Here is a 20,697-nt window from a genome sequence, read left to right on the forward strand (position 1 = left end):
AGGTAGCGCATCAAAGGTGCGCACCTCGATGTGCTCCAAGGTGCGAACCCGGGAGCGCTCTGAGGTGCGCACGAAGTCGAAAGTTGGGTTAATTGCCTTATTTTCCCCGGGTACGCTCCGAGGTGCGCAACATCGGTGCGCACCAAGGAGCACACCGAAGTGTGCTCCAAGGTGCGTACGATGTTGTGTACCTCTGGTGCGCCCGATTCGGAGCTCAGTTTGCCTGGGGTGTGCACACCTTGGCTTGGCTGCGCAACTTGGTGAGCACCATGGTGCGCTCTGAGGTGCGCACCTTTTGTGCACTCTAAGGTGCGCATGAAGTTCAAGCTCAGTTTGCCCCAGGTGTGCACCTTGGTGGGTGCCATGGTGCGCTCCGAGGTGCCCAAGATTGGTGCGCACCAAGGAGTGCTCCGAAGTGCGCTCCAAGGTGCGCAGGTGCATGCGAAGTTGAAAGTTGGGTTAATTATCCGGTTTGCCCCGGGTGCGCACCTTGCGTGCACCTTCGCCAGGGTGGGCGCCTTGGTGCGCACACCTTGGCTGGGCTGCGCACCTGGGCGCGCACACCTTGGCACCCGCGTTTCCTTCATTTTTTAATTTTTTTTTTACAATCTCTCAAGTGGGAAATTCTATAATCTCAACTTTTTTTGCCTTTTCAGAAAATTTTTTAATGGAACGCAACATTGGTGCACTACGAAGTGTGCTCCAAGGTGCGCACCTCTAGTGCGCTCCAAAGCTCTCTCCAGCTGCGTGCACCTGCCCCGGGCGCACACCCGGCCCCGCCCAGCTTCGCTCACTTGTCTCGGGTGTCTGGTGCGGAACCTTAGAGTAAGAAACATCGCTGTGCACCTTGGCCAATGTGCACGACTCGACCGAGTGCGCACTGGCTGAGGTGCACACCGATTTCACCTGGGTGCGCGCGCAGCACCTCGGGCGCACCGGGGTGCGCACACAACGCCCGGGTTGCACTGTGGCCTATGTGCTCAGGGCACCTTGGGTGCGTGCTCGGTGTTGCCCCCCGCGCGCGCGGTAGTGCGGGCACCGCACCCCGGCCTGGCCTGGCCCCGACGAGAACACAAACGGGCAAAAGCTAAATTCAAATAGCATTGCGACGCCCGACGAAAAACTAAAAAAGGGTGCAACACCGGGACTTCCTGGGAGGTCACCCATCCCAGTACTACTCCGGCCCAAGTGCGCTTAACTGCGGAGTTCTGATGGGATGCGTTGCACTAACGCTGGTATGATCGCACCCATTATGAGTTTGTCGCAGTGTGTACTTAGCAAACCGCGACCCATGTGCGAATCCACCCCGGCCACCCACCCCCGCCGAGGTGCACACCCTCCCTCGCCAAGCACGCCCCGTTCACCAAGTGTGAACCCTGCCTGGGTGGGCACACCTCGCTAGGGTGTCGGGTGTGCACCTGGCTTGGCCTACATGCGTGCACCTGGACGGGGCATCGTGTGCGCACCCGACCCGCCCAAGTGCGCGCAGCGTCCCGTCTGCAACGTGGTGCCTGCACACCACCTCGGGCGCAACGACTTGCGCTCACATGTGGGCCGAGTGCAACCTGGTGTATGTTCAGGGCGCTCGGGTGCACGCTCGATCTTGCCCTGGTGCACCAAGGCGCTCGGTTTGCCCCGGGTGTGCACCTGGTGCGCTCCGAAGCGCGGTTATTGGAGCGCCCCCTCTATTTTTGTCCGAGTGTTTATGGGGTTTCTCGCATTGGGGCTTCCCAGGCCTGGTTGTTGGGTGCGCACCCACCCTGGCATGCATGAAGTCAGAAGTTGGATTAATTGCCCTGTTTGCCCTGGGTGCGCACACCTTGCCTGGGCTGTGCACCAGGGCAGGCTCAAGATGGCACCCGCGTTCCATTTTTTTTACTATCTTTCAAAATGGAAATTTTAAAATCTCATTTTTTTCTTTTGCCTTTTTTGGAAATTAGTGAGGGCAGCGCATCAAAGGTGCGCACCTCGTTGTCCACCTTGGTGTGCTCCGAGGTGCCCACCACGGTGCGCAACGCTGTTGTGAACCCGGGAACGCTTCGAAGTGTGCTCCAAGGTGCGGCATGCACGAATTCGGAGCCCGGTTTGCCCCGGGTGCGCACCTCGTGTGCACCTTCGCTGGGGCGAGCACCTTGGTGCACACCTTGGCTGGGTTTGCCCTGGGTGCACTCCAAAGCGGGGTTATTGGAGCGCCCCCTCTTTTTTTGTTGGAGCGTTCGGTGGGGTTTCTCGCATTGGCTCTTCCCAGGCCCGGTTGTTGGGTGCGCTCCCACCCTGGCGCGCGCGAAGTCAGAAGTTGGGTTAATTGCCCGGGCGCGCACCTTCGCCAGGGTGGGCACCTTGGTGCACACACCTTGGCTGGGCTGCGCACCAGGGCGGGCTCAAGATGGCACCCGCATTCCCTTTTTCTCACTATCTTTCAAAATGGAAATTTTAAAATCTCATTTTTTTGCCTTATATGGAAATTAGTGAAGGTGCTGCGTGCACAAAGTCGGAGCCCGGTTTGCCCCGGGTGCGCACCTCGCGTGCACCTTCGCCGGGATGGGCACCTTGGTGCGCACACCTTGGCTAGGTTGCGCGCCCTGGTGGGCACCATGGTGCGCACCAAGGAGCGCCCTGAAGTGTGCTCCAAGTTGCAGCGTGCACAATGTCAGAGCCTGGTTTGCCCCGGGTAAGCACCTTGCGTGTACCTTCACCGCGGTGGGCACCTTGGCTGGGTTGCGTGCCCTGGTAGGCACCATGGTGCGCACCATAGCATGCACGAAGTCAGAGCCTGGTTTGCCCCGGGTGCGCACCTCGTGTGCACCTTCACTGGGGTGGGCACCTAGGTGCGCACACCTCGACTGGGTTGCGCACCCTAGTGGGCACCATGGTGCGCACCAAGGAGCGCTCAGAAGTGTGCTCCAAGGTGCGGCGTGCACGAAGTCAGAGCCCAGTTTGCCCCGGGTGTGCACCTTTTGCACATTCACCGCGGTGGGCACCTTGGCTGGGTTGGGAACCTTGGTGGGTACCATGGAGCGCTCCGAAGTGTGCTCCAAGGTGCGCACCATGGCCCTCAAAGGTGCTCCAAGGTGCGCAGCATGGTGTGCACGAAGTCAGAGCCCGGTTTGCCCCGGGTGCGCACCTCAATGTTTTTTTGCCTTTTTTGGAAATTGGTGAAGGCAGCGCATCAAAGGTGCGCACCTCGGTGTGCTCCGAGGTGCAAACCCGAGAGCACTCCGAGATGCAAACCTGGGAGCACTCCGAGGTGCGCACGAAGTCAAAAGTTGGGTTAATTGCCTTGTTTTCCCCGGATGCGCTCTGAGGTGCGCAACATCGGTGCGCACCAAGGAGCGCTCCGAAGTGTGCTCCAAGGTGCGCACGATGGCGTGCACCTCTGGTGCACACGATTCGGAGCTCGGTTTGCCCGGGGTGTGCACACCTTGGCTGGGTTGCGCACCTTGGTGGGCGCCATGGTGCGCTCCGATGTGCGCACCTTTTGTGTGCTCCAAGGTGCGCACGAAGTCAGAGCTCGGTTTGCCCCGGGTGCGCACCTTCGCCAGGGTGCGCACACCTTGGCTGGGTTGTGCACCTTGGTGGGCACCATGGTGCGCACCTTTTGTGCGCTCCAAGGTGCGCATGAAGTCGGAGCTCAGTTTGCCTCGGGTGCGCACCTTGGTTGGCACCATGGTGCGCTCCGAGGTGCCCAAGATTGGTGCGCACCAAGGAGCACTCTGAATTGCGCTCCAAGGTGCACAGGTGCGCGCGAAGTCGAAAGTTGGGTTAATTATCTGGTTTGCCCCAAGTGCACACCTTGCGTGCACCTTTGCCAAGGTGGGCGCCTTGGTGCGCACACCTTGGCTGGGCTGCGTACCCAGGCGCGCAAACCTTGGCACCCGCGTTTCCTTCATTTTTTAATTTTTTTTGACAATCTCTCAAGTGGGAAATTCTATAATCTCAACTTTTTCTGCCTTTTCAGGAAACTTTTGAATGGAGCACATCATTGGTGCGCACCGAGGAGCGCTCCGAAGTGTGCTCCAAGGTGCGCACCTCTGGTGCGCTCCAAAGCTCTCTCCAGTTGTGTGCACCTACCTCGGGCGTGCACCCGGCCCCACCCAGCTTCACTCACTTGTCCCGGGCGTCTGGTGTGGAACCTTAGAGTAAGAAACATCACTATGTAGCTTGGCCAATGTGCACGACTCGACCGAGCGTGCACTGGCCGAGGTGCACACCGATTTCACCTGGGTGCGTGCGCAACACCTTGGGCGCATCGGGGTGCTCGCACAATGCCTGGGTTGCACTGTGGCCTGTGTGCTCAGGGTGCCTCAGGTGCGCGCTCGGTGTCGCCCCCGCGTGCGCAGTATTGCGGGCACCGCACCCCGGCCCGGCCCCGACGAGAATGCAAACGGGCAAAAGGTTAATTCAAATAGCATTATGACGCCCGACGAAAAACTAAAAAAGGGTACAACACCGGGACTTCCCGAGAGGTCACCCATCCCAGTACTAATCCGGCCCAAGCGCGCTTAACTCCGGAGTTCTTATGGGATCTGGTGCACTAACGCTAGTATGATCGCACCCGTTATGAGGTTGTCGCAGTGTGTACTTAGCAAACCACGACCCACGTGCGAATCCACCCCGGCCACTCACCCTCACCGAGGTGCACACCCTCCCACGCCAAGCGTGCCTCATTTGCCAAGTGTGGACCCTGCCCGAGTGCGCACAGCTTGCTAGGGCGTCGGGTGTGCACCTGGACGGGGCGTCATGTGCGCACCAGACCCGCCCAAGTGCGCGCAGTAACCCGTCTGCAACGCGGTGCCCGCACACCACGTCAGGCACAATGACCTGTGCTCACATGTGGGCCGAGTGCACCCTGGTGCATGTTCGGGGCGTCTCGGGTGCACGCTCGATCTTGCCCCGGTGCACCAAGGTGCTCGGTTTGCCTCGAGTGCGCACTTGGAGCAAGGTGGGCACCCAAAATAGGGATCAAGCACCAAAAACAAGTTTTGGGATGCAAAATGGGACCCAAGGACCACAAATGCGTTCCAAGACCCATGATGGGTCAACGAGAACAAAAATGTGTTCTGAGACTTAATAAACAAATATTGGTTTTTAGGAGAAGAAACATGCTCTGATGCCCAAAACAAGAATCGACCCCGAAAAGGCCACAGGCCAAAAGTGGGATGCGAGACAAAAAAAATGGGATCCGAGGAACCAAATTGGGTTCCCAGGTCGAAGACAGGGCAACCGGACAAGAAACGACCTCTAAGGCTCGAAATGAGTCCCGTCGACTAAAACTTGACAAGAAGCACCCATCAAGCACCCAACTCGACACCCATGGGATGCCGACCCACCTTGGCTTCCACCTAGCACACCTTGGCACCCACCCACCCTGGCACCCAACCTCGCACCCATCTTAGCACCTTTGAACCCACATTGGCACTCACCCTGACCCTGCAACATTGGAACCCACATTGGCACTCACCTTGACCCTGGCACCCACCTTTGCACTCACCTTGGGACCCACCCTGGCTCCCACCTCCGCACCCACCCAAACACCCACCTTGGTTCCTTGGCACCCACCTTGGATCCTTGGCACCCACCCCGACACCCACCTTGGCACGCAACTTGGCTACTTGCCACCCACCTTGGCTCCTTGACACCCACCCCGACAACCACCCCGTGACTTACCTTGGCTAGGGTTGGTGCACACCCACCTTGGTGCCCACCTTGGCACCCACCCTATGACCCACCTTGGCACGCACCTTAGTACCCACCCTGTTACCCACCCTAGGACCCACCCCGTGACCTACCTTGGAAAGGGTGGGTGCACACCCACCTTGGTGCCCACCTTGGCACCCACCCATCCTAGCACCCAGCCTGTGACTAGCCTTGGAACCCACCCTCGCACCCATCTTGGGCAGGGTTGGTGCGCACCCATCCTGGCACCCACGTTGTGACACACCTTGGAACACACCCTGTGACCCACGCACCCTAGCACCCACCTTGGCACCCACCTTGGAACCCAACCTAGCAACTTGGCACCCACCCCGTGACCCACCTTCGCATCCACCATAGCAGTCGCCCACTTGGCACCCACCTTGGAACCCAACTTGGCACCCACCTTGGCACCCACCTTGACACTTGTGCACCCACCTTGCCACTCACCCTAGAATCGACCCATCCTAGCACCCACCTTAGCACCTTTTCACCCTAGCACTCACCCATCCTAGCACCTAACCTGTGACCCACCTCGACACTCACCCTCGCACCCACCTTGGAACCCAACCTAGCACCCACCCACCCTGACACCCACCCTAGCACCTACCCACCCTTGCACCCACCCACCTCGGCACCCACCCTGTGACCCATCTTGACACCCACCCATCCTACCACTCAACCTATCACCCACCTTCTCACCCACCTTGGCATCCACCTTAGCACCCAACCACACTGGCACCTTCGCACCCACCTCGAGAAAGGTGGGTGCACACCCACCCTGGCACCCAATTTACAACCCACCAAGCATGTTACCCACCTTGGCACCCACATTGCAGCCCACCCTAGCACCCACCCTATGACCCACATTGGCATCCACACCCTAGCACCCAGGCACCCAGGCACCCACCTCGAGACCCACCCTAGCACTGAACCTGTGACCCACCTTGGAACTCACCCTAGAACCCACCCACCCTGTGAACCACCTTGGCATCCACCTTAGCACCCACCCATCTTCACACCCACTCTAGCACTCACCCATCCTAACACCCAACTTGTTACCCTCCTTGGCACCCGCCCTCGCGTCCACCTTGAAACCCACCCTAGCACCCACCCACCCAGGAGCCCACCTTGGCACCCAACCTAACACCCACGCATCCTGGCACCCAACCTGTGACTCTCTTTGGAATCCACCCTAGCACGCACCCACCCTGGCACCCACCATGGAGCGCACCTTAGCACCCACCCACCTCGGCACGCACCAAAACACCCACCTTGGTGTGTACACTGCGCCAACCTCTCAAAGACCCTATGTGGTGCGCTCCAAACTGTACACCTTTGGTGCGCTCCAAGGTGCGCACCTTCGGTGCACATCGAGGTGCACACCAAAGTGTGCACCGAGGTGAGCACCAAAGTGCACTCCAGGGTGCACACCAAAGTGCACTCTAGGGTGCACACCAAGGTGCGCACCTTTGGTGCGGTCAATGCAAACGAATTTGGAAGTTGGGGTAGATGTCCTAATCAGTGCTGCAGACTACACGTATGAGAATCAGACAAATACCTTTATATAGGGGAGGTGTTGCGTTTGATGGGTCGACTCCCCTGGTTGTGTGCACTACACCAACTTCAAAGACCCTGTCTTGTTTAAGAAGTTGAAAGTTGGGGTCGATGTCCTAATCGTTGTTGCAGACTACGCATGTATGAGAATCAGACAAATAGCTTATATAGGGGAGGTGTTGGGTTTGATGGGTCAACTCCCTTGGTTGTGCGCATTACGCCAACCTCAAAGACCTTGTTTTCGTTAAGAAGTCGGAAGTTGGGGTCAATGTCCTAATGGCTCCTGCAGGCTACGCATGTATGAGAATCAGACAAATAACTTATATAGGGGAGGTGTTGGGTTTGATGGGTCGACTCCCCTGGTTGTGTGCATTACGTCAACCTCAAAGACCTTGTTTTTCGTTAAGAAGTCAAAAGTTGGGGTCGATGTCCTAATCACTCCTGTAGACTACACATGTATGAGAATCAGACAAATAGCTTATATAGGGGAGGTGTTGGCTTTGATGGGTCAACTCCCTTGGTTGTGCGCATTACGCCAACCTCAAAGACCTTGTTTTCTTTGAGAAGTCAAAAGTTGGGGTCGATGTCCTAATGGCTCCTGCAGGCTACGCATGTATGAGAATCGGACAAATAGCTTATATAGGGGAGGTGTTGGGTTTGATGGGTCGACTCCCCTGGTTGTGCGCATTATGTCAACCTCAAAGACCTTGTTTTCGTTAAGAAGTCAAAAGTTGGGGTTGATGTCCTAATCGCTCTTGTAGACTACACATGTATGAGAATCAAACAAATAGCTTATATAGGGGAGGTGTTGGGTTTGATGGGTTGACTCCCCTAGTTGTTCGCATTACGCCAACCTCAAAGACCTTGTTTTCATTTAGAAGCCGAAAGTTGGGGTCGATTTCCTAATCGCTCCTGCAGGCTACACATGTATGAGAATCAGACAAATAGCTTATACAGGGGAAGTGTTGGGTTTGATGGGTTGACTCCCTTGGTTGTGCGCATTGCGCCAACCTCAAAGACCCTGCATTGCGGATAAAGTCAAAAGTCAGAGTTTGGTGTGCTACAAGGTGTGGTCGAAGGTGCTCACCTAGGTGTGCACTTGTGTGCACCAAATGTGTGCACCTTTGGAGCGCAGGAAAAGTGCCCTCCAAAAGTGCGCACCTTTGGAGCGCACGAAAAGTGCCCTCCAAAAGTTGTGGTGATGGACAAAGGGTTAATTCCAAGCTATAGTTGTGTGAGAATTAGACGAAAAACTTATATATGGGGGTCAGTTGAAAGAATAGCCGAGTGCCAGGAGTGCACCAAGGTGGTCTGCGGTAGACACCTCCTCCTAGGGGTGAAGAAGAGTAACCCTGCCCTCTAGTCTCAGGGAGATAGAGGTCCTACATGGACATTAGGGGTGAAGTAGAGTAACCCTGCCTTATCATTGGATGGTGAGGTTTACTAGTGGATGCATTCTCATGGTCCCTATCTCAGTGAAGCGGAGTAACTGAGCCAATGTTGGGGATGACTCCCGGGGAGTTGTCTATGACCCGAGGACTAGGGAAGTGGAGTACCTAGGCTCTTGCGAGAAGGATGATCGTGCAATGGATTGTCCCGGTTGGGGAGATGGAGTACCCAAGATCTTGTAAGGGGGATGGCCTTCCAAAGGGGCTATCTATATCGGAATGTTGGAGCTTGAGAGTTGGGCAAGCTATGTGGGTTGAGTTGTAGAGCCAGAAGTCCATGTGTCTTGTGGAACAAGTGGGGTGATGTGCCGGGCACACACCTAGGTTACCTGAAGTGGGATTTGTACTAAGATCCGGGATCTCAAGGCCCTAGAGTGGGGGTCAAATGTGGCAGTAGGGACTAGGTTCCGAAAGTGCGCTCATGTTGAGCCGAGCCATGAGGCGAGTCCAAGAGGGTGACAAAGATGGATGAGTTGCATGACCGAAAAGAGGACATGGTCCGTAGGCGAGTTGTTCTGGGAGCACAGCCGAGTTGAAGGAGAGTTCAGCAACCAAGGATATTGGATTGGATCATGGAGCGAATATTTTGGTGCCCAAGTAGGAGTGCAAGGTGTTTTTTCAGTCTGAGAGGCTTAGACTGAGTGTTTGCATGGAGCTGGTTATTGTGCATAGGATGTACAGGGAACCGGGTTTGCCAGTGAAGCCATGTAGGCATAGGCCAAGGGCCCAAAGTAGTGTGACTTGGAGTCCTTGTTCAGGAAGGGGTTCTGAGTTGTGTACTGGGTAGGCCGTCACAGGCTCGTGAGAGATTCAGTGGTGCGCTAGGTTGAGTTCCGAAGGAGACAGGGTCTTCGTGGATCAGGAGTCTATATGAGAAGCTATCGCCAGGGGCGAGGTGCAGTGGTATCTGTACTGGTGTTTCAAGAGTGGACGTTGATCTAGGGGCAGGAACTTGTAATCAGATTCTTGGGAAGTATTTGGGGTAGTGACCAACGACAGAGTTGGAATTGTTTGTAGATCGAGCCAGGGGCCGTCTCTTCATAACAATAAAGCTATCTATTGCCCTAGTGTTGTGTTCATTGTGTGGAGATGGACAAACAGGAAGCTAGCTCAGGGAGTCTAGTCGTCCCATGAGATATGTTTGGTGCTCGAGGGTTCAGAGGAGCTGAGGGAGGCCAACATGGGGCGCCAGTGTTGTGGAAGTACTGGGCATGCTCAGGGAGTGTGCAGAGTTGGAGCCGGAGGACTTATGGAGGTCCGGATGGGTCAGTGTTAGTAGTCAGGGTCTTATGGGGGACTCAAGAAGACGAAGACATCGAGGAGACCTGTAAGCTTGTACGAGGGGTGCAAGGATGGTGCGACAAGCCAGTGCTGGAGTAGAGTCAAGGACTTGAAGGGAGTGCTAGAAGCATCAGGATGAAGGAAACCCGTGAGAGGGTTGGCATGCCCTTCTATTCCGCATGGGTGTGTGTTAATGTGGTCAGGTGGTGGACACTTGAAAAGGGTATGGCGTAGTCTGGAAACAAGAAAGGACTTGTCCGCAATGGAAGTCATGAGTAAGGTTTGCCAGTGCCGCAGGAGGTTTGACCTCCTTTGGAAGGAAAAAGCTTGTTTGGGCAGCAGGCCGGTCTAGCCCCGTGACAGTTGGTATCAGAGCATAAAAATTGGTAGGGCCAGTTAGATGAGCTGAGGTAGCTGGGCTATCAAGTGGTCAGAGGAAGACTGCAAAGGTGGATTGTGGTTTGCAGTGTTGAGGATAGGTAGACCAGGGTGACTAGCAGGGCGTGGTCACTAAAAATGCGAGGCCAATCTAGGTAGGGATAAGGATGGTGAATTCCGTGGCCAAGTTCCATGAGTGGTAGTCAGCTGGTTGGAGTTTGTGCCTGGGGCTATGTTCCATCGGGAAGGGACTATGCTAGTGGAGCAACGAGGGATCAGGAGTGGATCTCTTGGTGGGGAAAATCTTGCACGGGAAGTGCCTTAGTAGTTTGGGTGGAGCGAAGTAGGCAAGGTGTGAGTCGGTATTGAACTGGGTTCAGTGCTGGAAGTAGTCGGCAGGGCCGCAAGATTTGATATGGCAGTGTCCAAGGGTAGTGGCATATAAAACCAGTCAAAGGAATTAGGAGCTGCGAGGAGTAGTGTGGTGTAGGGTCTTGTCAAGGATGGATCCGAGGTGAAATCGATGGAGCTGTAAGGTACAGTGTGGTGTAGGATCTTGTCAAGGACGGGTCCGAGGTGTAACAATTTAGGCTGTGGGATGGCGTAAGGTTGTTCCCAGTGTGGTGTAGGGTTGTGTCTGGGACATGATCCAAGGTGTAAATTGGGTGACGAAGCAGGTCCAATGGTGGAAAGCCAGTGAGGGGCCAAGTCACAAAGGAAGTCAAGGGAAAGAGGCAGTACCTTGCCCACATTGGATGTGGTTTGCAAAGGCATCGGGCACAAGAGGTTGGCTAGCTTACAAATGTTGGTGGCTTCTTTGGGTTGCAGCACCGAGGGCGTAGGGCGTTCCGTGGATAGTGCGTCAGTCAGGCAAAGTGGCACAATGGATGGAAGTGAGTTCACTGAATGTGTAGGATGTAATGCAAGAGTTGGGTGTCTTTAGGGAAGTGCACCTAAGATGTAGGATTGTGTCTGGGACATGATCTGAGGTATGAATTTGTGGCGAGTTAGGTCTGAAGGTTGGAAACCAAAGATGGGACCATCACAGCGAAAGTCAAGGGAAGGAGTGAGTACCTTGCCCACATTGGATGTGGATTGCAGAGGCATTATGCACGAGAGGTTGGTCGGCTGAATGACGTTGGTAGTTTCTTTGGGTTGCAGCATCGAGGGCGCAGGGCGTTCCGTGGACAGTGCATCAGTCAGACAAAGTAGTATAGAAGATTGAAGTAGACAAGATCGAATGTGTGGGATGCAATGCAAGATGGGTGTCTTCAGGGAAGTGCACCTAGGCGGACTCATGAGGTGTGGGTTTGCGAGAGTACACCAAGGAGGTGGAAGTGATTGACAAGTACCAGGAGGATCATGTGCAGCTAGAGGTGCATCAATGGGAGTATGTTGGTTGTTGTTCTTGAGTTGAGTTGTTGGGGACAGGATAAGACGCGGGGCGCACCGGGGTCAGTCAAAAGGCAATCAGGATGACACTACAGAAAGGAAGTTGAGAGCTGAAGGTTGAATGTGCGACTTGGGAAGTCAGTTGGGTGTTTTGGTCAGTGGAGTATGTGTCTTCAGGGGGGCCAGATACCAGGGGCTTGCACAACAGGGTTGGTAGCAGGCATGTCTTTCAGTCGATGCTAGGATTGGATCCAGGAGCAGTGGAAGTTGGAAGACAAGGGTGTCGTCGAGGATGGCACTAGTGGCTGAGTTGAGAGGTGAGCATGGTTTGTGGTGTTCTGTCATGTTGCGGTGCAAACGGTGGAGTCTTGAAGATGTAGAAGCCGGTATGGGGCATGGTGCAACCGAATATCACAGAGTTGTGTCACGGATGTTCAAACAAGGACAGTCAGCTCAGTGGAAGTCAAGGACTAGGTTCTTGCAATATGTTGTTGAGTCAGGGACTAGCAGCAGAGATCAGTTGGAGGCAAGGGAGCGTCTTCACAAGATCAGTGCGGAGGCAGTGAGTTGGACTCAGGGGGTTGCCAAAGTGAGTTAGCCATGGATGGGATTCATGCAAGTGAAAGTCGAGTATGGGGTATGCTGGCAAGTATCAAGTATGTCAGGGACAGAAACGATACAAGTGCAGGGCACAGTGAATCCGAAGTTCACTTTTAACAAGTCCTAATGTTGCGAAGGATGAGACTCGGGTCGAATGGTCCGGCGTCGAGGACGTCGCCTGTTTTAAGTGGGGGAGGATGTAAGGGGCTGCTATCTCGGGGAGATCAGTAGGCTTCTGGGGTTGTAAGTCCCTTGTTATTCTCAGCAGGTGGAAGTTGTGGTGATTGACAAAGGGTTAATGCCAAGCTATAGTTGTGTGAGAATTAGATGAAAAACTTTTATATGGGGGTCGGTTGAAAGAATAGCCGAGTGCCAGGAGTGCACCAAGGTGGTCTACGGTAGACACCTCCTCCTAGGGGTGAAGAAGAGTAACCCTGCCCTCTAGTCTCAGGGAGATAGAGGTCCTACATGGACATTAGGGGTGAAGTAGAGTAACCCCGCCTTATCATTGGATGGTGAGGTTTACTGGTGGATGCATTCTCATGGTCCCTATCTTAGTGAAGCGGAGTAACTAAGCCAATGTTGGGGATGACTCCCAGGGAGTTGTCTATGACCCGAGGACTAGGGAAGTGGAGTACCTAGGCTCTTGCGAGAAGGATGATCGTGCAATGGATTGTCCCGGTTGGGGAAATGGAGTACCCAAGATCTTGTAAGGGGGATGGCCATGCAAAGGGGCTATCTATATCAGAATGTTGGAGCTTGAGAGTTGGGCAAGCTATGTGGGTTGAGTTGCAGAGCCAGAAGTCCATGTGTCTTGTGGAACAAGTGGGGTGATGTGCCGGGCACACACCTAGGTTACCTGAAGTGGGATTTGTACTAAGATCCAGGATCTCAAGGCCCTAGAGTGGGGGTCAAATGTGGCAGTAGGGACTAGGTTCCGAAAGTGTGCTCATGTTGAGCCGAGCCATGAGGCGAGTCCAAGAGGGTGACAAAGATGGATGAGTTGCATGACCGAAAAGAGGACATGGTCCGTAGGCGAGTTGTTTTGGGAGCACAGCCGAGTTGAAGGAGAGTTCAGCGACCAAGGATATTGGATTGGATCATGGAGCGAAGAGTTTGGTGCCCAAGTAGGAGTGCAAGGTGTTTTGTCAGTCTGAGAGGCTTAGACTGAGTGTTTGCATGGAGCTGGTTATTCTGCATAGGATGTACAGGGAACCGAGTTCGCCAGTGAAGCCATGTAGGCATAGGCCAAGGGCCCAAAGCAGTGTGACTTGGATTCCTTGTTCAGGAAGGGGTTCTGAGTTGTGTACTGGGTAGGCCGTCACGGGCTCGTGAGAGAGTCAGTGGTGCGCCAGGTTGAGTTCCGAAGGAGACAGGGTCTTCATGGATCAGGAGTCTATATGAGAAGCTATCGCCAGGGGCGAGGTGCAGTGGTATCTGTACTGGTGTTTCAAGAGTGGACGTTGATCTAGGGGCAGGAACTTGTAATCGGATGCTTGGGAAGTATTTGGGGTAGTGACCAACGACAGAGTTGGAATTGTTTGTAGATCGAGCCAGGGGCCGTCTCTTCATAACAATAAAGCTATCTATTGCCCTAGTGTTGTGTTCATTGTGTGGAGATGGACAAACAGGAAGCTAGCTCAGGGAGTCTAGTCGTCCCATGAGATATGTTTGGTGCTCGAGGGTTTTGAGGAGCTGAGGGAGGCCAACATGGGGTGCCTGTGCTGTGGAAGTACTGGGCATGCTCAGGGAGTGTGCAGACTTGGAGCCGGAGGACTTATGGAGGTCCGGATGGGTCAGTGTTAGTAGTCAGGGTCTTATGGGGGACTCAAGAAGATGAAGACATCGAGGAGACCTGTAAGCTTGTACCAGGGGTGCAAGGATGGTGCGACAAGACAGTGCTGGAGTAGAGTCAGGGACTTGAAGGGAGTGCTAGAAGCATCAGGATGAAGGAAACCCGTGAGAGGGTTGGCATGCCCTTCTATTCCGCATGGGTGTGTGTTAATGTGGTCAGGTGGTGGACACTTGAAAAGGGTATGGTGTAGTCTGGAAACAAGAAAGGACTTGTCCGCAATGGAAGTCGTGAGTGAGGTTTGCCAGTGCCGCAGGAGGTTTGACCTCCTTTGGAAGGAAAAAGCTTGTTTGGGCAGCAGGCCGGTCTAGCTCCATGACAGCTTATACAGAGGAAGTGTTGGGTTTGATGGGTCGACTCCCCTGGTTGTGCGCATTGCGCCAACCTCAAAGACCCTGCATTGCGGATAAAGTCAAAAGTCGGAGTTTGATGTGCTAAAAGGTGTGGTCGAAGGTGCTCACCTAGGTGTGCACTTGTGTGCACCAAATGTGTGCACCTTTGGAGCGCAGGAAAAGTGCCCTCCAAAAGTGCGCACCTTTGGAGCGCACGAAAAGTGCCCTCCAAAAGTGTGCACCTTTGGAGCACCGAAAAGTGCCCTCCAAAAGTGCGCACCTCTGGAGCGCACTTTGGTGCGCACCAAGGTGCTGGTGCGGTCAATGCAGGCGAGTTCGGAAGTTGGGGTTGATGTCCTGATCGGCTGTGCAAACTATAGAGGTGTGAGATTCGGACAAATAACTTATATAGGGGAGGTGTATGCTTCGATGGGTCAACTCCTCGGGTTGAGCGCACTGTGCCAACCTTAAAGACCCTGCGCTATGGATGATGTTGGAAGTTGGGTCCGATGACCGATTCGATTAGTAGGTATGCTCATGAGGTCAGAATTTGGGTCCGATGACCTGCCATGTGCAGGAAGGCGAATGTTGGCACTGTATGTTGCAAGGTGCACACCAAGGCGCTGGTGCGGTCATTGCAGCCGAGTTCGGAAGTTGGGGTCGATGTTCTGATCGGAGGTGCAAACTACACAGGTGTGGGAATCGGACAAATAGCTTATATAGGGGAGGTGTATGCTTCGATGGGTCGACTCCCCGGGTTGAGCGCACCGTGCCAACCTCAAAGACCCTATGGTATGGATGAAGTTGAAAGTTGAGTCCGATGACCGATTCAATTAGTAGGTATACTCATGAGGTCGGAATTTGGGTCCGATGACCTGCCATGTGCAGGAAGGCGAATGTTGGCACTGTGCATTGCAAGGTGCGCACCAAGGTGCTGGTGCGGTCATTGCAGCCAAGTTCGGAAGTTGGGGTCGATGTCCTGATCGGAGGTGCAAACTACACAGGTGTGGGAATCGGACAAATAGCTTATATAGGGGAGGTGTATGCTTCGATGGGTTGACTCCCCGGGTTGAGTGCACCGCACCAACCTCAAAGTCCCTACGGTATGGATGAAGTCAGAAGTTGGGTCCGATGACCGATTCGATTAGTAGGTATGCTCATGAGGTCAGAATTTGGGTCCGATGACCTACCATGTGCAGGAAGGCGAATTTTGGCACTGTGCATTGCAAGGTGCGCACCAAGGCGCTGGTGCCGTCGTTGCAGTTGAGTTCAGAAGTTGGGGTCAATGTCCTGATCAGAGGTGCAAACTACACAGGTGTGGGAATCAGACAAATAGCTTATATAGGGGAGGTGTATGCTTCGATGGGTCGACTCCCCGGGTTGAGTGCACCGCGCCAACCTCAAAGACCCTACGGTATGGATGAAGTCAGAAGTTGGGTTGATGACCGATTCGATATGTAGGCATACTCGCGAGGTCGGAATTTGGGTCCGATGACCTACCATGTGCAGGAAGACGAATGTTGGCACTGTGCGTTGCAAGGTGCGCACCAAGGCACTGGTGCCGTCGTTGCAGTCAAGTTCGGAAGTTGGAATCAATGTCTTGATCGGAGGTGCAAACTACACAGGTGTGGGAATCGGACAAATAGCTTATATAGGGGAGGTGTATGCTTCGATGGGTCGACTCCCCGGGTTGAGCGCACCACGCCAACCTCAAAGACCCTACGGTATGGATGAAGTCGGAAGTTGGGTCCGATGACCGATTCGATATGTAGGCATACTCGCGAGGTCCAAATTTGGGACCGATGACCTGCCATGCGCAGGAAGGCAGAATTTGGGTCCGATGACCGAGTTGATGACCTACCATGCACAGGAAGGCGAAATTTGGTTCCGATGACTAAGTTGATGTTGATGGCCTGCCATGCGCAGGAAGGCAGAATTTGGGTCCGATGACCGTGTTGATGGACAGCCTTGCACAGGAAGGCAGAATTTGGGTCTGATGACCTGACATACGAATGGAGTCTGACTTGGGGGCAGATGATCGATTCGATGACTTGCCTTGTGGGTAAAGTCGGAAGTTGTGGTCTTTGTCTCGATTCGATGACCAGACTTCGGCTGTTTGAGAATCGGACAAATAACTTATATAGGAGAGGTATTGTTCTCGAGCATCCTCCCCCCATGCCCGTTTATGTTGATTGATGTTGGTGCTCGACTGGTTGGAGTGCTCGGATGCAAAAATCTTGCACCAGGATTTATCAATTGTGATGGACACGGCAAGTCTCTTGATTGCTATGCAGGAGCTCATCGGGAATCTCTATGCAGCCTCGGTATGGACTCAACCTGCGGAATGGTTCGGCAATGGTAGTTGCTCCAACACGTCCTTGCAGTGGCCACAGAGGTGATTCGACTAGAGCTCCAGTCTAGCTTTTGGGTTGCTTGGCAGACTGGTATAGCCACGATCGAGTTCTGGCCATGAACGTTTTAGATAGCTCTTGGGCTCTCTGGGACGGAAGTCCGAAGTTTGGGTTGTTGCTCAATTTGATGACCATTCTTCGGATGTGTGAGAATCGGACAAATAACTTATATAGGGGACTGTGTTGTCTCACGTAGCTCCCCCCATGCCCCTCTATCTCGATCGATGTTGGTGCTGAAAGGGTTGGATCGCTTGGATTTATAAACGTGCACCACCATTTGTCAAGTGTGAGGGATGCGGTAGGTCTCCTAAATGCTATGTGGGCGCTCTCTGAGAATCTCTATCCGGCCTCGACATAGACTCGTCTTGCTGAATGGTTTGGCACTAGTAGTCGATCCAACACGTCCTTGTTGTGGCCGCCTAGGCGATTCAATTCGAGCCCCCGTCTAGCTTTTGGGTTGCTTGGCGGATTTTGCCCTATCCGCAAGTGAGCTCGGTCCCTAAACGTTCGAGAAACCCGATTGCTATGCGCCGACTTCTTTCTTGCGAGCCTCCATCTAGCTTTTGGGTCTCTATGGAATGGAAGTCAGAATCTGGGACCATTGTTTGATTCGATGAGGCAAACTACGATTGTACGAGAATCAGACAAATAACTTATATAGGGGAGGTGTTGACTGGAGCATTCTCCCCTGTGCCCCTCTAACTCGACCAATGCTGGCCCTCGAATGGTGGTAGTGCTCGGATTTTCATTGAGCACCAGCATTGTTTGATTTAGAGGCGCATGCGACATTCCTGAATGCTATGCAAGGGCTCTAACAGAAATGCCTATTGGTTTCGGTATGGATGCAATTGCGAGAGTGGTTCGGCAAAGGTAGTCGTTTCGATGCATCCATGTCATGGCCAAATCGATAATTCGATTTGAGCCCTCATATAGCACTTGGGTCTCTCGATGTGATTTCGCATTCCAGTCCCTTTGGGCACTACTTGAGTTGCATCCCGGGGGGTTCCCTTCCCAATAGTCTGCCTCACAACCCGATTGCTATGCGGTGAGGCTCCTCGGTCGCCTCAGAACTATCTGTGTATCAGACGCATTGCGGGATAAGGGGTTGGCAACGGTAGCCTTCCCAAGCATGTCGGATGCTTGGACCATTCCAAGGCAACCCTAAAGCCTCTTCTGTCTAGCCATTGGGGCCTTCTCACTGAATCCCTCGCCTTGCACCCCGATTGCTATGCGGTGAGGCTCCTCGGCCGCCTTGGAACTATCTTTGTATCAGACGCATCACGGGATAAGAGGTCGGCACTGGTAGTTGCCCCAAATGCATCCAATGCTTGGACCATTCTGAGTCAGCCCTACAGCCTCTTCTGTCTAGCCATTAAGGCCTTCTGGCCACATCCCTCACCTCGCACCCTGATTGCTATGCGGTGAGGCTCCTCGACTGCCTTGGAACTATCTGTGTATCGGATGCATCGCAGGATAAGGGGTTGTCACTGGTAGTTGCCCCAAGCGCGTCTGATGCTTGGACCATTCTGAGGTGGCCCTGAAGCCTCTTCCATCTAGCCGTTGGGTCTTTCTCACCGTATCCCTCGACTTGCACCCTGATTGCTGTGCGGTGAGGCTCCTCGGCCACCTTGGAACTATCTGTGTATCGGATGCATTGCGGGATAAGGGGTTGTCACTGGTAGTTGCCCCAAGTGCATTCAATGCTTGGACCATTCTGAGGCAGACCTGAAGCCTCTTTCATCTAGTTGTTGGGTCTTTCTTGCCGCATCCCTCACCTCGCACCCTGATTGCTATGCGGTGAGGCTCCTCGGCCGCCTTGGAACTATCTGTGTATCGGATGCATTGCAGGATAAGGAGTTGTCACTGGTAGTCGCCCCAAGCACGTCTGATGCTTGGACCATTCGGAGGCAGACCTAAAGCCTCTTCCATCTAGCTGTTGGGGCTTTCTCGCCGCATCCCTCGCCTCGCACCCCGATTGCTATGCTGTGAGGCTCCTTGGCCACCTTGGAAATATCTGTGTATCGGAAGCATCACGGGATAAGGGGTTGGCACTGGTAGTCATCCCAAGTGCATCCGACGCTTGGACCATTCTGAGGCGGACCTGAAGCCTCTTCCATCTAGCCATTGGGGCCATCTCACCGCATCCCTCGCCTCGCACCGCGATTGCTATGTGGTGAGGCTCCTCGGCTGCCTTGGAACTATCCGCGGGATAAGGGGTTGGCACTGGTAGTCACCTCAAGTGCGTCCAATGCTTGGACTATTCCGAGGCGGCCCTGCAGCCTCTTTCGTCTAGCCTTTGGGGCCATCTCGCTGCATCCCTCACCTCGCACCACGATTGCTATGCGGTGAGGCTCCTTGGCCACCTCGAAACTATCTGTGTATCAGACGCATCGCAAGATAAGGGGTTGGCACTGGTAGTCGCCCCAAGCGCGTCTGATACTTGGACTAGTTTGTGGCAGCCCTGCAGCCTCTTCCATCTAGCCATTGGGGCCATCTCATTGCAACCCCCACCTCACACCCCGATTGCTATGTAGTGAGGCTCCTCGGCTGCCTTGGAACTATCTTCGTATCGGATGCATCGTGGGATAAGGGGTTGGCACTGGTAGTCGCCCCAAGCGCGTTCGATGCTTGGACCATTTCGAGGCAGCCCTGAAGCCTCTTCTGTCTAGTTGTTGGGGCCTTCTCACCGCATCCCTCGCCTCGCACCCCCGATTGCTATGCGGTGAGGCTCCTCGGCCGCCTTGGAACTATCTTTGTATCAGACGCATCGCGGGATAAGGGGTTGGCACTGGTAGTCACCCCAAGTGCGTTCGATGCTTGGACCATTCTGAGGCGGCCCTGATGCCTCTTTCATCTAGCTGTTGGAGCCTTCTCGCCGCATCCCTTGCCTCACACCCCGATTGCTTTTCCGTGAGGCTCCTCGGCCTCCTTGGAATCATCTGTGTATAGGATGCATCGTGGGATAAGGGGTTGGCACTGGTAGTCACCCCAAGCACGTCCGATGCTTGGACCAGTCCGAGGCGGCCCTAAAGCCTTTTCCATCTAGCCGCTGGGGATTTCTTGCCGCATCCCTCGCCTTGCACCCTGATTGCTATGCGGTGAGGCTCCTCGGCCACCTTGGAACTATCTGTGTATCAGACGCATCGCGGGATAAGGGGTTGGCACTGGTAGTCACCCCAAGCATGTCCGATGCTCAGACCATTCTGACGCAGCCCTAAAGCCTCTTCCATCTAGCCGTTGGGGATTTCTCACCGTATCCCTCGCCTCGCACCCCGATTGCTATGTGGTGAGGCTCCTCGGCTACCTCGGAACTATCTATGTATCGGACGCATCGCGGGATAAGGGGTTGGCACTGGTAGTCGCCCCAAGCGCGTTTGATGCTCAGACCATTCTGAGGTGGCCCTATAGCCTCTTCCATCTAGCTGTTGGGGCCTTCTCACCGCATCTATCACCTCGCACCCCGATTGCTATGCGGTGAGACCCCTCGGCCACCTCGGAACTATCTCTATATCGGATGCATCGCAGGATAAGGGATTGGCATTGGTAGTCGCCCCAAGCACGTCCGATGCTCGGACCATTCCGAGGCGGCCTTGCATCCTCTTCTGTCTAGCTGTTGGGGACTTCCAGCCACATCCCTCACCTCGCATCCCGATTGCTATGCGGTGAGGCTCCTCGGCCGCCTTGCAACTATCGATGTGTTGGACGCATTGTGGGATAAGGGGTTGGCACTGGTATTCACCCCAATTGTGCCC

At 54.4% G+C, this 20,697-nt stretch overlaps 2 non-coding genes across 2 annotated transcripts; both read right to left on the reverse strand.

Moving 5' to 3' along the window:
• Positions 1–1,130: 1,130 nt before the first annotated feature.
• On the reverse strand, positions 1,131–1,249 carry LOC131031667 (5S ribosomal RNA). Its single transcript, XR_009103112.2, has one exon. It is a non-coding gene; the product is annotated as a 5S ribosomal RNA (ribosomal RNA).
• A 3,189-nt stretch (positions 1,250–4,438) lies between these two features.
• LOC131873768 (5S ribosomal RNA) lies at positions 4,439–4,557 on the reverse strand. The gene has a single exon (XR_009371667.1). It is a non-coding gene; the product is annotated as a 5S ribosomal RNA (ribosomal RNA).
• Positions 4,558–20,697: the final 16,140 nt, after the last annotated feature.

This window comes from Cryptomeria japonica, chromosome 2 (assembly GCF_030272615.1).
Source record: "Cryptomeria japonica chromosome 2, Sugi_1.0, whole genome shotgun sequence".
NCBI classification, from domain to species: Eukaryota; Viridiplantae; Streptophyta; class Pinopsida; order Cupressales; family Cupressaceae; genus Cryptomeria; species Cryptomeria japonica.